We start from the raw sequence: 12,735 nt of genomic DNA, 5'->3' as shown, positions 1-12,735 counted from the left end.
GCAGAGCTATCTAGTTCCTATCTTCAAAAATAAAGGGGATCCACACAATTGTCAAAATTACAGGGGCATAAAACTAATGTCACACTGTCTAAAACTATACGAAAAAATAATAGAAAAAAGATTAAGAGATATAATCGAAATAGGAGAGACACAGTTTGGCTTTATGCCTGGAAGATCAACAACCGATGCTATCCATGCAATTAGGCAAATGAGTGAAAAATACAGGGAAAAGAACAAAAAGCTACACATGGTCTTTCTCGATCTAGAAAAGGCCTTTGATAGAATCCCAAGAAAACTTATCTGGTGGGCGCTACGCCACAAAAAAGTTCCCGAAAAATATATAAGAATAATAGAGGATATGTATATGGGACATACAACAATGGTCCGTAGCACAACAGGTACTTCAGCAGGCTTTACAATAGCCGAAGGAGTTCATCAAGGGTCGGCTCTCAGCCCACTTCTCTTCATTACAGTAATAGATGTATTAGCACAGTCTATACCTCAAACAGTCCCGTGGAATATGATATTTGCAGATGATATTGTGATACTTGCCGAATCCAAGGATGAAATGAAAGAAAGGTTAGTGAATTGGATAAATATCCTAGAAACGCACGGATTAAAAGTAAATAGAGAAAAGACGGAGTATATGGTGATAGGAGGAGATGAAACGGAGAGTATTGATATAAATGATTGGCAGATATCCGCAATTGAAAGCTGCAAATATTTGGGCTCCACTATACAAACAAACGGCACAATAGAAAAAGAGATAAAGAATAAGATTAATCAAGGGTGGTTAAAGTGGAGATCTTTATCTGGAGTGCTATTTGACAAAAGAATCCCACACAAATTAAAGGGAAAAATTTACAGTTCCATAGTACAACCAACTATTCTATATAGTTCGGAAACATGGCCAACCAAAGAATCAGACGAGAGAAGTCTACAAACTATGGAGATGAGAATGCTGAGGATGATTGCTGGGGTAACAAGAAAGGATAAGGTGCGCAATACAAGAATACTAAATAGTTTAAAGGTAGTGCCCATTAAGACTAAGTTAATGGTAAACAGACTTAGGTGGTATGGTCACACAATGAGAAGGCCTATGAACTACATAGGAAATAAAGTTGAAAGATTGGAAGTGATGGGCAAACGTAAAAGAGGAAGGCCAAAACTTCAATGGGGCCATAAAGTTAGAGCCAATATAAAGAAGTATAAAATAGATAAAAGAGATTGTACGAATAACATAAAGTGGAGAGAGATGTTGAAGGAGCTTACCACCAGAAAAGGTGAAAGCTAAAAGAGAAAAAAAAAAAAAAAAAAAAAAAAAAAATTCTTTTTAACTTTTAAAAGATCTTCGCAAAAAATGATTGATTGAGACTCCAAATATAAAGAGCGAAAATCATTATATTCATCAACAATGTTTTGGACATCCAATTGATAAGTATTACAAATTTCGGATATTTGCCATCCTTCTATTTTTTCATTATCCATAATTCCAGCGGGAGTAAAAATGGATATCTGTGATAAAAAATTTAAACAATCATAATTAAATCGATCATTTAGGTGATTAATTATTGCATTTAGAACAGGGAAAAATATTTCCGTTCTATATCTATAATAATAAATAATAATTTAAATTTTTTTAATTTATTCAACTTGTTTTTTTTTGTTCAACATAATTATTGAATTCTGTTTGATCCAATTTGAATATTGATTTCATATTATACAAATCAGTTATTACATTATTCTTTTTCAAAAAACTATTAGATAAGGAATGTAATTTTAAAAATATATTGTCTCCATTAGCTATATTTTAAAATTATTTATAGAAATAGTAACTAATATTAACCTTTTAGTTTTTGTAATTTATTTTTTGTATGTTGTATTAATTTGGTTACCAAAGCCAAATCATTACCAACTGCCTGCATTTCAATACAAGCCTCATGTGTACATTTCAATATTTCTTTCAAAATAAAAAGACTTAATATAAAATTTTCATCTTTAATTCTTGATAATAACCCATCGGCAATGGAAGAGGTGCTTGGGTCATTAGAATCTTTTAATTCAACTAATGATGCTAAAATATGTTCATAAACATCTAAAAAGATTTCTACAGATTTGTAGGATGATGACCAATTTCTGAAAATAAATAAGTTTAAAGTTTCATTAAAAATATTTTATTTACCTTGTTGTGTTTTTAATTCTTTTAAGAGATTTCTTGGACTTTCTCATTTGATATTTAACAAACACACCTTGACGTCTAACTCCATTCATAAAATTATATAACTCATCTAATATTCCCATTGCCTTTTTCATTTCAATTTTGCATCCAACATGAGCAACTACTAAATTTAGCCGATGTGCATGACACCAAATATAGATGGCTTTTGGAGCCTCTTTCAATATTAAAGCCTGCATTCCTTTGTATACTCCTCTCATATTCCCTGCACCATCCATACTTTGTCCAACCAAATAATCAAGAGGAAGACCAAGATCATTAAACTTAGAAAAAACATGTTTCTTTATATTTTCCCCAGTGGTTTCTGATGTTGTAAAAACATGTATGATCCTTTCTACAGGATGTGGATGCAGATCATCTTCTATATACCGTACAAGCAAAGCTATGCATTCTTTTTTAGACACATCATATGTTCCATCTAATATGATGCTATAGGCACGATTCTCTTTAATTGTTTGAATAATGCTTTTTGTTATTTTTATCTTAATAATTTCAGTTATTTTTTTCACGTGGCCATATGACAGTAAATTTATATAAGTTCTCGAAATTTTATCTGATTTTTTTCTCCACAATTTTTCGTTGTTATCCATGTATGCACGTAAAGTTGGAACCGTTTTTGCCATTAATTTTATGAGACACATAAAATTACCTTCATTCGAATTAGAACCCCAAATGGCTATATTACATTTTATAAGGTACATAATGGCATTGATAATATTATGAACTATATTACGATTTTCCATGATTATATCAAGCTTATTTGATAGCAAATGATCTTGAATGCGTTTATTTGCAAGCCAAGTCATGTTTGCATATTTACAATCTTTATGAAGAGAAGATACTTCGTGTCTCTCTAAGTCACGCTTTATGTTTTTCCAATTACCCCATGTTGAGTCCAAAAAGTATTGGACTTAGGGCCACCAAACATAATACAATATAGACAAAAGACTTTGTCTAAAGTAGTGCTATAAGATAGCCAATTTCTGGGGTTGAGGGAACCATCTATATTAACCTTTCTATAATAGGTTATATTCATGCTCCTGTTTAAAAAGTAAAAAAAAATATATTGGTATAGAAATAATGGATGGGTAAAAATTAATGAAAATAAATATTATTTAAAACCTCTTGTTAGTAACAGGATATTGAAATTTATTTGTACATGGCTGACAAGGGCCTACAGCAATTATGAAATTTATCAAAATATTTGTCATCCTAAATAATATAAAGTGAAAAGGGTCATTTGGTTCCTTTTTTTGTATAGCTGAATAAGACTTGGACTTTGAATATCCTCATAATTTATTCCCTTCAAAAGTCATTATATAAATTTTATTTAAATATAATGCCTCATGCAAAGTAAGTGCCTCACTAGAACCGGGGATTGGATGAGGAGATAATACAATTTGTGAATCTTCAATATTGGAGATTTGCTATAAATAAAGAGTATAATTTGTTTACTTATGAAAATCTTTTTAATATAATTTCAGCCAAATGGTCATTTTATTCTTAGCTACATTATAATTAAGTTAATCAATAAATGTTGGAAATATTTAAATGTCCTAATTTATTTTCTTCAAAAGTTATCATAATTCGTATTTAAATTAAATACCTCATCATGCAAAGTAAGCGCCTCACTGGAACTGGGGATTGGATGAGAAGATAATACAATTTGTGAATCTTCAATATTAGAGATTTGCTATAAAGAGTATAATTTGTTTACTTATGAAAAACTATATTTTTAATAAAATTTTAGTTAAATGGTCATTTTATTCTTAACTACATTATATTTAAGTTTTTAATAAAGGTTGGAAATATTTAATTAACCTCATAATCATAATTTATTTCTTTCAAAAGTTATCATATAATTCTTATTTAAATTAAATACCTCATCATATAAAGTAAACACCTCACTGGAACTGGGGATTGGATGAGGAGATAATACAATTTGTGAATCTTCAATAACTGAGATTTTCTATAAATAAAGAGGAGTTAATTTCTTCCTTATGATAACTATATTTTTAATAAATTTTTAGGCAAATGATAATTTTTTTTAACTACATTATAATTAAGTTTTTAATAAATGTTTTAATTCTACATGAATACATGATTGAGAAAACAAGTATTAAAAATATTATGAAGTCCAACATAAAGTTATCAGGTTACAATGGAAAGATGATACAAGTAATAGGTAAAGCACAAGTGAATGTAGAATACAAAGGGAATTCACATATTTTGAACGCAATAATCATAAACATCAATATGACTTTGTTAGATCATGTAAAAACATTTTTAAAATATACTTGAAAGATTCATAGGCATGATAGATGCAGATTAATATAAAACTGCGATCACATGAAGAAATCATAAAACAATATTATAATGACTATAAAAATAAAAACAATATTAAGTATAAATAAAATTGTGAAATTCATGATGAAAGTATATTCTAAAGAAATTCTAATAGCTAAATAAAACAATGATAATAAACATACCTAATATAACACATAATGTAAATAAAGGGGATGAAACTCACACAGATAACATTTTGAAAATAGTTGATTCCAAATCATATTTTATAAGATTTATATTTAAAAAAAGTAAAAGAATTTGAAGTCTTAATTCAATTAAAGATGAAAAGATTTAAATTTAAAAATTCCTAGAAATTAACATTACCTTATTTTACTACATTATATTAACTTAATAAGTTTTTTTAATACTTTGGTTTTAAATTATTATTATTAACTTATTAAACATATTGTTAAATTGAACTTTATAAAGTATATATAGATATAAAAATAGTGTGATAAACAGTTAAAAAACATTAAATAATAATATATATAATTTATTTTCTCTATACCCTGACTACTTTAATATTAATATTATTCTGGTAAAATTTAAAATCAGTTTCTATTAATTCACAAATTTATAGTTACAATAATAAATAAAAATATTACTTTTTGGAAGTAAGATGTTATTGTCTTTTTTTGCAACTGGGTTTCAACTCCATTTGTGATATTATATGGAATATCACAATTTAAAGATACCCAATTATTATTATCTCTTTTGATGGCTACCTTTGTAAATTTCATATCAGCTGGCTTGACATGAGGATGTTTATGTTTATAATGTTCATGTATCTTGTCACTACTTATTTTAGAAGTTTTGCAATTTTTAATATTGCACTTAACTTTAAATATGGTTTTGTTACTTGGCATCTAGAAAGAAATAATTATTATAATATAATTTTTTACATATTATGTTTTTTATTATTCTTTGCTTGCTGATATATGTTTTTATGCATGACTCAAAAAATTACCTAAAATTTATCCTGCTAAAATCTATAAATTTATTAAAAAACATAATATAAATATATAAACCTCTAAGAAAAGTATCAAATAGGAAATGTGTAAATATTAACTTGATAAAATGCTAAATGAAAATCGTTGACAAAGAAAATTTATATTATTTATTAATTGACAAATATCTTTACTTTAATTGACATTTTTCAGAAAATCAAACGATAACCATCATAATCGTATCAATTAATGGATTAAAAAAAGATTATAATTCAAATCAAAAATTACCCACCAAAAATCAATACCTACCCCCAAAAAAATAATGCCTACCCCCAAAAAATTAATATCAACCCCTTAAAATCGATACCTACCCCCAAAAATGCTAATATATTTTGGAGGCATTTGTCTCCTACCCCCCCCCCCCCCTGGCCATGTAGACGCTGCCCCCCTCCACCCCCCCCCCCAATATAAAAAAAAATTTGTAATTGATTATTTTTATATTTTTAAAATAAATTTTAAATATTTATTCAAAAAACATGTCTTGTTTGTAAATTTTTTATCCTGTTTTATTTTTATCCAATAATAAATCATCATTCATTCATATTTTCTCAATTTCTTGTTTGTTTGTGTATAACATTATATAGGCGCTTAATTATAACGTTTAAATTGTACTTATTTCAATGATAATTATTTTATTTATTATGGTTCAATGACAATATTATTATCTTTTGAAGGTCTCTGATATAGATCTGGGTGCAAATCATTAAAAATCGGGATTTTCTGAAGCTAATCAAGTGGTTACTCAAGGCTTGATGTATATATATCAAATATAAGGAAACAGATTGATACCGATCCGTAAATATTTATTGAAATAAAAGAGGTTCTTATTAAATTTTTATAAAATTTGGTAATTATTGTGCAGTGTTGCTAAACAGCTTGATTTGAGCTGATTTTTAAAAATGGTCCGGTTAAGATCTTAGACAAAATAATACTATCTAAGCCCGATATAACCACTTATTTAAAACAGAGGTTAGGATCTTAAATCAAGATTTTATGATATTTCTTAACATAAGAAGCTACCTTTCCCTGGGACTGGTTCAACAAAAATTACGGATGCTGCAAATGTAGAAAACATAATTTATTCTTTCTGGACTATTTATAGCAATGTTTTCATACACCATCCAAAAAGATCCTGAATTAAATAAAATTACGAAATTTGTATACAAAAATACGCGATATACATCACCCGATTTAAAACGAAGGTAGATATGATGCTTGATTATATTTCAGATAAATATAATAAAAGTGAGATGCCTTTTATTTTGTCTCAAGGCTGATGTGACAAGCATCAGGTTTTAAAAACCTGAGCATAATTATATATATACTAGCAGAAAGCCCGTCAAAAATGACGGGGAATGTGATTTTTATTTATTTTTTACGATAGATGTCATACCAGGTCCAAGCTCACAATATTAGGAAGCATATAAATATAAATAATTCTCAAGTAATTTTATAAGGTAGGAATAAAGTAAAATACCATTCGGAGAGACCAAATGGCAAACTTAAAAAAAAATAGGATCCTTGTGAATAAGTATAGAATAATTTAAATAATATATAAATACCGTAATATGTATTTTTTTTGGAATAAATATAAAATCCTAAAAATAGAAAACCCCGTTTAGTATTTTTTATTGAAAGAATAAAAAGGAATATTGTTAAAAAAGGTAGGAACCTTAAGAATAAATATATAACTTTAATTGAATAAAAATAAATATTGTAATATATATTGATTTTTTAGAATAGATATAAAACATATATAAAATTATTAATAATAATAATAATGTATATTTTTTTGAGCATTATACAAAATAATGAGCAGGCATAATAGAGCAATGGTGGAACTGACAAAATGGTAAACTTTTAAAAAAGTAGGATCCTAAAAATTGTTAAATTTATTTAGTTAAATATTAAAAATAATGTACTTTGTATATTTTTCAGTTAGTTAGACAAAATATTCATCAAAAATAAAAGGGCATATTGTGCGGCCCGACAAAATGGATAGCCTTAAAAATACGTAGGATGCTTAAAATAATATAAATATATTTAAATTATAAAAAATATTCGATTTTTTGGATTAGATATAAAATCATATATAAAATTATTTATATAAAAATAATGTACTATGTATATTTGTTTGTGCGTTATACAAAATAATCAGCAGGGATAATAGAGCAATGGTGGATCCGATAAAATGGTATACTTTTAAAAAAGTAGGATCCTTAAAAATTATTATATTGATAATATTAAAAATAATGTACTTTATATATTTTTCAGTTAGTTAGACAAAATATTCATCAGAGATAAGAGGGCATATTGTGCGGCCCGACAAAATGGATATCTTTAAAAATACGTAGGATGCTTAAATAATATAAAATTGTTTAAATTATAAAATAATATCATACTAAGTGATGTTCACTCTTATTCGTATAAACCGGGATTAATCGGATATAATATTTTGGAAAATATTTCCAAGCATCCAAGATAATAATAATTTTAAAAAAATTTCTCAAGCCCAGCTCAATTCCTAATAATTTTGAAAACCAAGCCAATATAAATATGAGATATATTTTTTAAGCCCAGTCCAACTCATAATAATTTCGAAAATATCTTCCCAAGCCCAGAGATATTAAATTTATAATTAATGAAGGGGAGATCTCTGATTTACCAATTAATCTACAGGTAAAGTATTTTTTTATAAAAATATTCACATAAGATTAACATTTAACATTAAAAAATCCCAATAACAAAATTTGGAAAAAATTTCCAAGCATCCAAGATCTTAATAATTTTAAAAGAATTTCTCAAGCCCACCTCAATCTCTAATAATTTTGAAAACCAAGCCAATATTAATTTTGAGAAATATTTTTTAAGCCCAGTCCAACCTTAATAATTTTAAAAAAAATTTCCCAAGCCTAGAGATATTAAATTTATAATTAATGAATGAGAAATCTTTGATTTACAATTAATCTATGAGTTAACTCTTAGTTATAAATGCAAAAAAAAACATATGAATTCGTAATAAGGGAAACTGAGAAAGCCTGGGCAGGCCACTTATTACAGAATCATGACAAAATAAGGTCTGTCCTAATATTATTATAAGAAATAAAAAATATTACCTCGTATTATTGGATATAACTCCTATTTAGTAAATAATGTATTACTTTGACAATTGGTTTTAATATGGCCTCCTACAGTTGCATAGAAAACTTAAGTTATAGGATCATCTGTTAAATTGAATTTCTATGTAAAATATTAATAATTTGTAATATTTTGTAAATAGATATATTTAATGTATATTAACATAAGACTAACATTTAACATTAAAAATCCCAATCAATATTAATAATTTGTAATATTTTTAATGTATTACTTTTTTCAAGCATCCAAGATCTTAATAATTTAAAAAGATTTTCTCAAGCCCACCTCACAAGTAAATTGAATTTCTATATAAAATATTAATATTTTGTAATATTTAGTAAATAATGTAATACTTTGACAATTGGTTTTAATATGGCCTCCTACAGTTGCATAAAAAATTAAATTATAGGATCATCTGTTTGTATAAAATAAAAAAATAAAATCAACAAATAAATAAAAATAAAAATAAAAATAAAAATAAAAATAAAAATAAAAATAAAAATAAAAATAAAAATAAAAATAAAAATAAAAATAAAAATAAAAATAAAAATAAAAATAAAAATAAAAATAAAAATAAAAATAAAAATAAAAATAAAAATAAAAATAAAAATAAAAATAAAAATAAAAATAAAAATAAAAATAAAAATAAAAATAAAAATAAAAATAAAAATAAAAATAAAAATAAAAATAAAAATAAAAATAAAAATAAAAATAAAAATAAAAATAAAAATAAAAATAAAAATAAAAATAAAAATAAAAATAAAAATAAAAATAAAAATAAAAATAAAAATAAAAATAAAAATAAAAATAAAAATAAAAATAAAAATAAAAATAAAAATAAAAATAAAAATAAAAATAAAAATAAAAATAAAAATACGTACCGATAACATGACGTAACGGTGACATGACGTAACGATGACATGACGTAGCGATGACATGACGTAGCGATGACATGACGTAGCGATGACATGACGTAGCTATGATATAACGTAGCGATGACGTAGAGGACATCGGAAAATTATAATATAGATTTTTTCTGGAGAAGTCCTAGAAAATTTAATAGGGATTATTAATTTACAGTGTCTTTCTGCTGAAAGCATACTAATTGCATTTTAAAGCAACTTAATGAGTTAAAAATTAATTCAACGAATATGATAAACCAGGCATATGATGGTGCAAACGTTATGTCTGGCCGAAATGGAAGAGTGCAAACCCTACTTCAAAAAAAAATTAATAAAAAAGTTCCTTTTATACATTGCTACAACCACATGTTGCATCTTGTGGTTCAAAATTAGTATATAATATTGTTATCATTTCTAATTTTTTAATTTATTCAATGCATTGCATAATTTTTTAGGCGGTTTAACGTATCCTGTAAATATGCAGGCCATACTTAAGAGACTTAGACCAGAGGTGGACTGGTCATTTAGAAACATCTCACATCATTTATATTAATTTTGAGGCTATTGGTGAAGTATTAGTTTACTTTTATGATAGAACTTTTAATTCAGAGGTTAGCACTCATGATTCAGTCAAAGCCTCTGGTCTTTTATCTCAATACGTTAATATAAATTACATTATATTAGCCATTATATGAGATATTAATAACAATAGATCCACTATGTATCTACAGTCAGTAGGTATTTATCAAGTGGATGTAAAAATTGTATTGATTCCACTATTAATGTATTTAAAAAAATATAAGAAGCAATAATTCTATTGATTTGATTAGAATAAAGGCTTAAAAACTTTTAACAAAATTTAATCTCACTCCCCACAAATCATCAAGCATACGTAAAACGCCTATAAATTTCCAAGATTTTTTAGTCTAAACCAAATTACAATTTGATTGCGAAAAAGACTCCAATTGGAGTTCTCTAAAATAGAATTAGTATGAAATTAATGATTACTTTGTTGATAATTTTTTAGATAGATTTACACAAGATGATTATAATCATCTATCGTTTTAATGCATTGTCCCCCTTTCATAGTGATTATTTTATATCGTACAAAATGACCCGATTAGAATAATTATTAAACTTAAATATGCAAACTTTACATCATGAAATGAAAATTGGCTAATAGATTATTAGCTGCAGAAGTTAAGGAAACACATAATTTTGAAAATATCCTAAATATTATGTATACAAAAATATCATCATGCATTTAAAGAATTGTATAAATGCTACTCAGCATTGGGGTAACAACGGCTTCTTGTGTGGCTTCTTTCTCTATAATAAAGAGAGTTCTATCGAGTCCTATAGGGTCGATGAAAGATCAAAGTAAGCAAAATTTAATATTGATGGCTTATGAAAAAAAATTACACGAAATTTATCCTTTAATTTCATTTACGTTAAAATTTAAAAATAAAAATCGTCGTATTATATTATAGTATTATTTTTGTATGTTCATATTATGGTATTATTTTGTATTCATATAACATTAATAATTTTTTAATAAAAATAGCAAAAAATTTCTATGAATGCTTAATTATTTGTTTTATTTTTTAAAATAGTGGCTCCCCTAGGAGAAAATTCCTGGCTACGGCCCTGGATATGTAACATGCGATGCATTGATAAAGAAGATGCGATATGAATAACTAGGTATATGATATTTTTTAAATATTATAGGAAACTAGGCTACACCCTATCACAGCCTTCGGCAGGGGTGAGCGTAGACTGGGAATCACAAATGGCACGGAATCAGAAATTCTCATAAATCGCTAATAGTTACGCAAATGGCGATGGATCACAAATCATGAGATTATCAGTGTTCAAACAAAAAATATAATATGGGATTTAAGAGGGATATTAAAAAAAAATATACTATTAATTTATGTATTGCCATAATACAAATGAAAAATATTTTCGATAGCTAATTTTATTGAGCAGGAACAATGAGAAATAGAAATTATACAAATATTTGTTATATTCAAAATAATAAGTGTATATATGCGAATAAAGAGGAATATTGTTTGGAGAATGAGAATCATTTTGGCACGCCTTGATACTTTTTTTCTATTTTGAATTGGAATTATCATTTTTTGATAGAATATTTTCCTTTTTTGATCAAACTTTTAACGGGAAATTACGGTGCTAGAAAGAAAATGGCAAGTTAAAATAAGTTGGAATTAAACTTTTTTTAAGAACGAAAACTCTATTGCCGAGATAGGAAGGAAGTAAGGTGAAAAGATAGGAGAAATAGAAAGAAGCAGGAGAAGTGAAAGGAATGGGGAAATGGATGGGGAAAGAGAAAGAAAAAAGAAATAGGAAGGAAATAGGAAAGAGAAGGGAGAAAAGAAAGAAATAGGAAAAAAAATGGATAGAAAGGAAAAGGTAAATGAAAAGAAAAAGGAATAGGAAAGAAGGGAATAAAAAGAGGGAAGAAAAAGAGAATGAGAAAGAAGAGAGGTAAGGACAAAGGACAAAGGAAAAGAAAGAGTAAAATAAAAATAAAAGAGTAAAGGAGAGGAAAAAATACAAAATAAGGTAAATCTAAAGAAAAAGAGTAAAGAGCAAAATAAGGGGAAAGAAAAGGGGAATAGGGGGGGGGGGATAAAAAGGGATAGGAGAAGGAAAATGGATCGATAATATTGAAATGAAATAAGGAAAAATATGGAAAAGGTAAAAGAAAAGCGGCAAGAAAAAATAAAAATGGAAGGAAAAGGATGTATATATATATAAATATTTTAATTTTTCAGTTTTCCTACAAATTTTTGATAAGTAAGATTTTTATCGTATTTTTGTCCATTTTCATTTGTTTTCTGTCAAAATGGACAACATCATTATTAATGTGAATTTATACGCAAGTGTAATTATTCGATTTATGATCATTCCAAGTAATTTTTTTTAACAGTATTATTTATAATATAATCTTAATTTACAAGCTTTTAAATGGGCCAATCAGAAAAGTGGACGAATTTATGATCAAATGACTTATGAAAAAATAATTGGGTGCTTTTGAGTCAATATATCTTTATGTTTTACAAACCCTAAACACTGAAACTGA

General features: G+C 26.3%; 2 long non-coding RNA genes across 2 annotated transcripts; both read right to left on the bottom strand.

Annotated features, from left to right (window-relative positions):
• Nucleotides 1-1,688: 1,688 nt before the first annotated feature.
• On the bottom strand, nt 1,689-2,743 carry LOC135932057 (uncharacterized). The gene is made up of 3 exons (XR_010573270.1): nt 2,183-2,743; nt 1,847-2,136; nt 1,689-1,803 (listed from the first exon to the last, which is right to left on the bottom strand). It is a non-coding gene; the product is annotated as an uncharacterized LOC135932057 (long non-coding RNA).
• Nucleotides 2,744-3,141: 398 nt separating this feature from the next.
• Nucleotides 3,142-3,915, bottom strand: LOC135922487 (uncharacterized). Its single transcript, XR_010570927.1, has 3 exons — nt 3,843-3,915; nt 3,359-3,663; nt 3,142-3,276 (listed from the first exon to the last, which is right to left on the bottom strand). It is a non-coding gene; the product is annotated as an uncharacterized LOC135922487 (long non-coding RNA).
• Nucleotides 3,916-12,735: the final 8,820 nt, after the last annotated feature.

This window comes from Gordionus sp. m RMFG-2023, chromosome 1 (genome assembly GCF_954871325.1).
Source record: "Gordionus sp. m RMFG-2023 chromosome 1, tfGorSpeb1-WG-v2, whole genome shotgun sequence".
Taxonomy (NCBI): Eukaryota; Metazoa; Nematomorpha; class Gordioida; order Chordodea; family Parachordodidae; genus Gordionus; species Gordionus sp. m RMFG-2023.
Note: the sequence above shows the minus strand (reverse complement) of the source record. Positions and strands in the feature narration are given on the sequence as shown.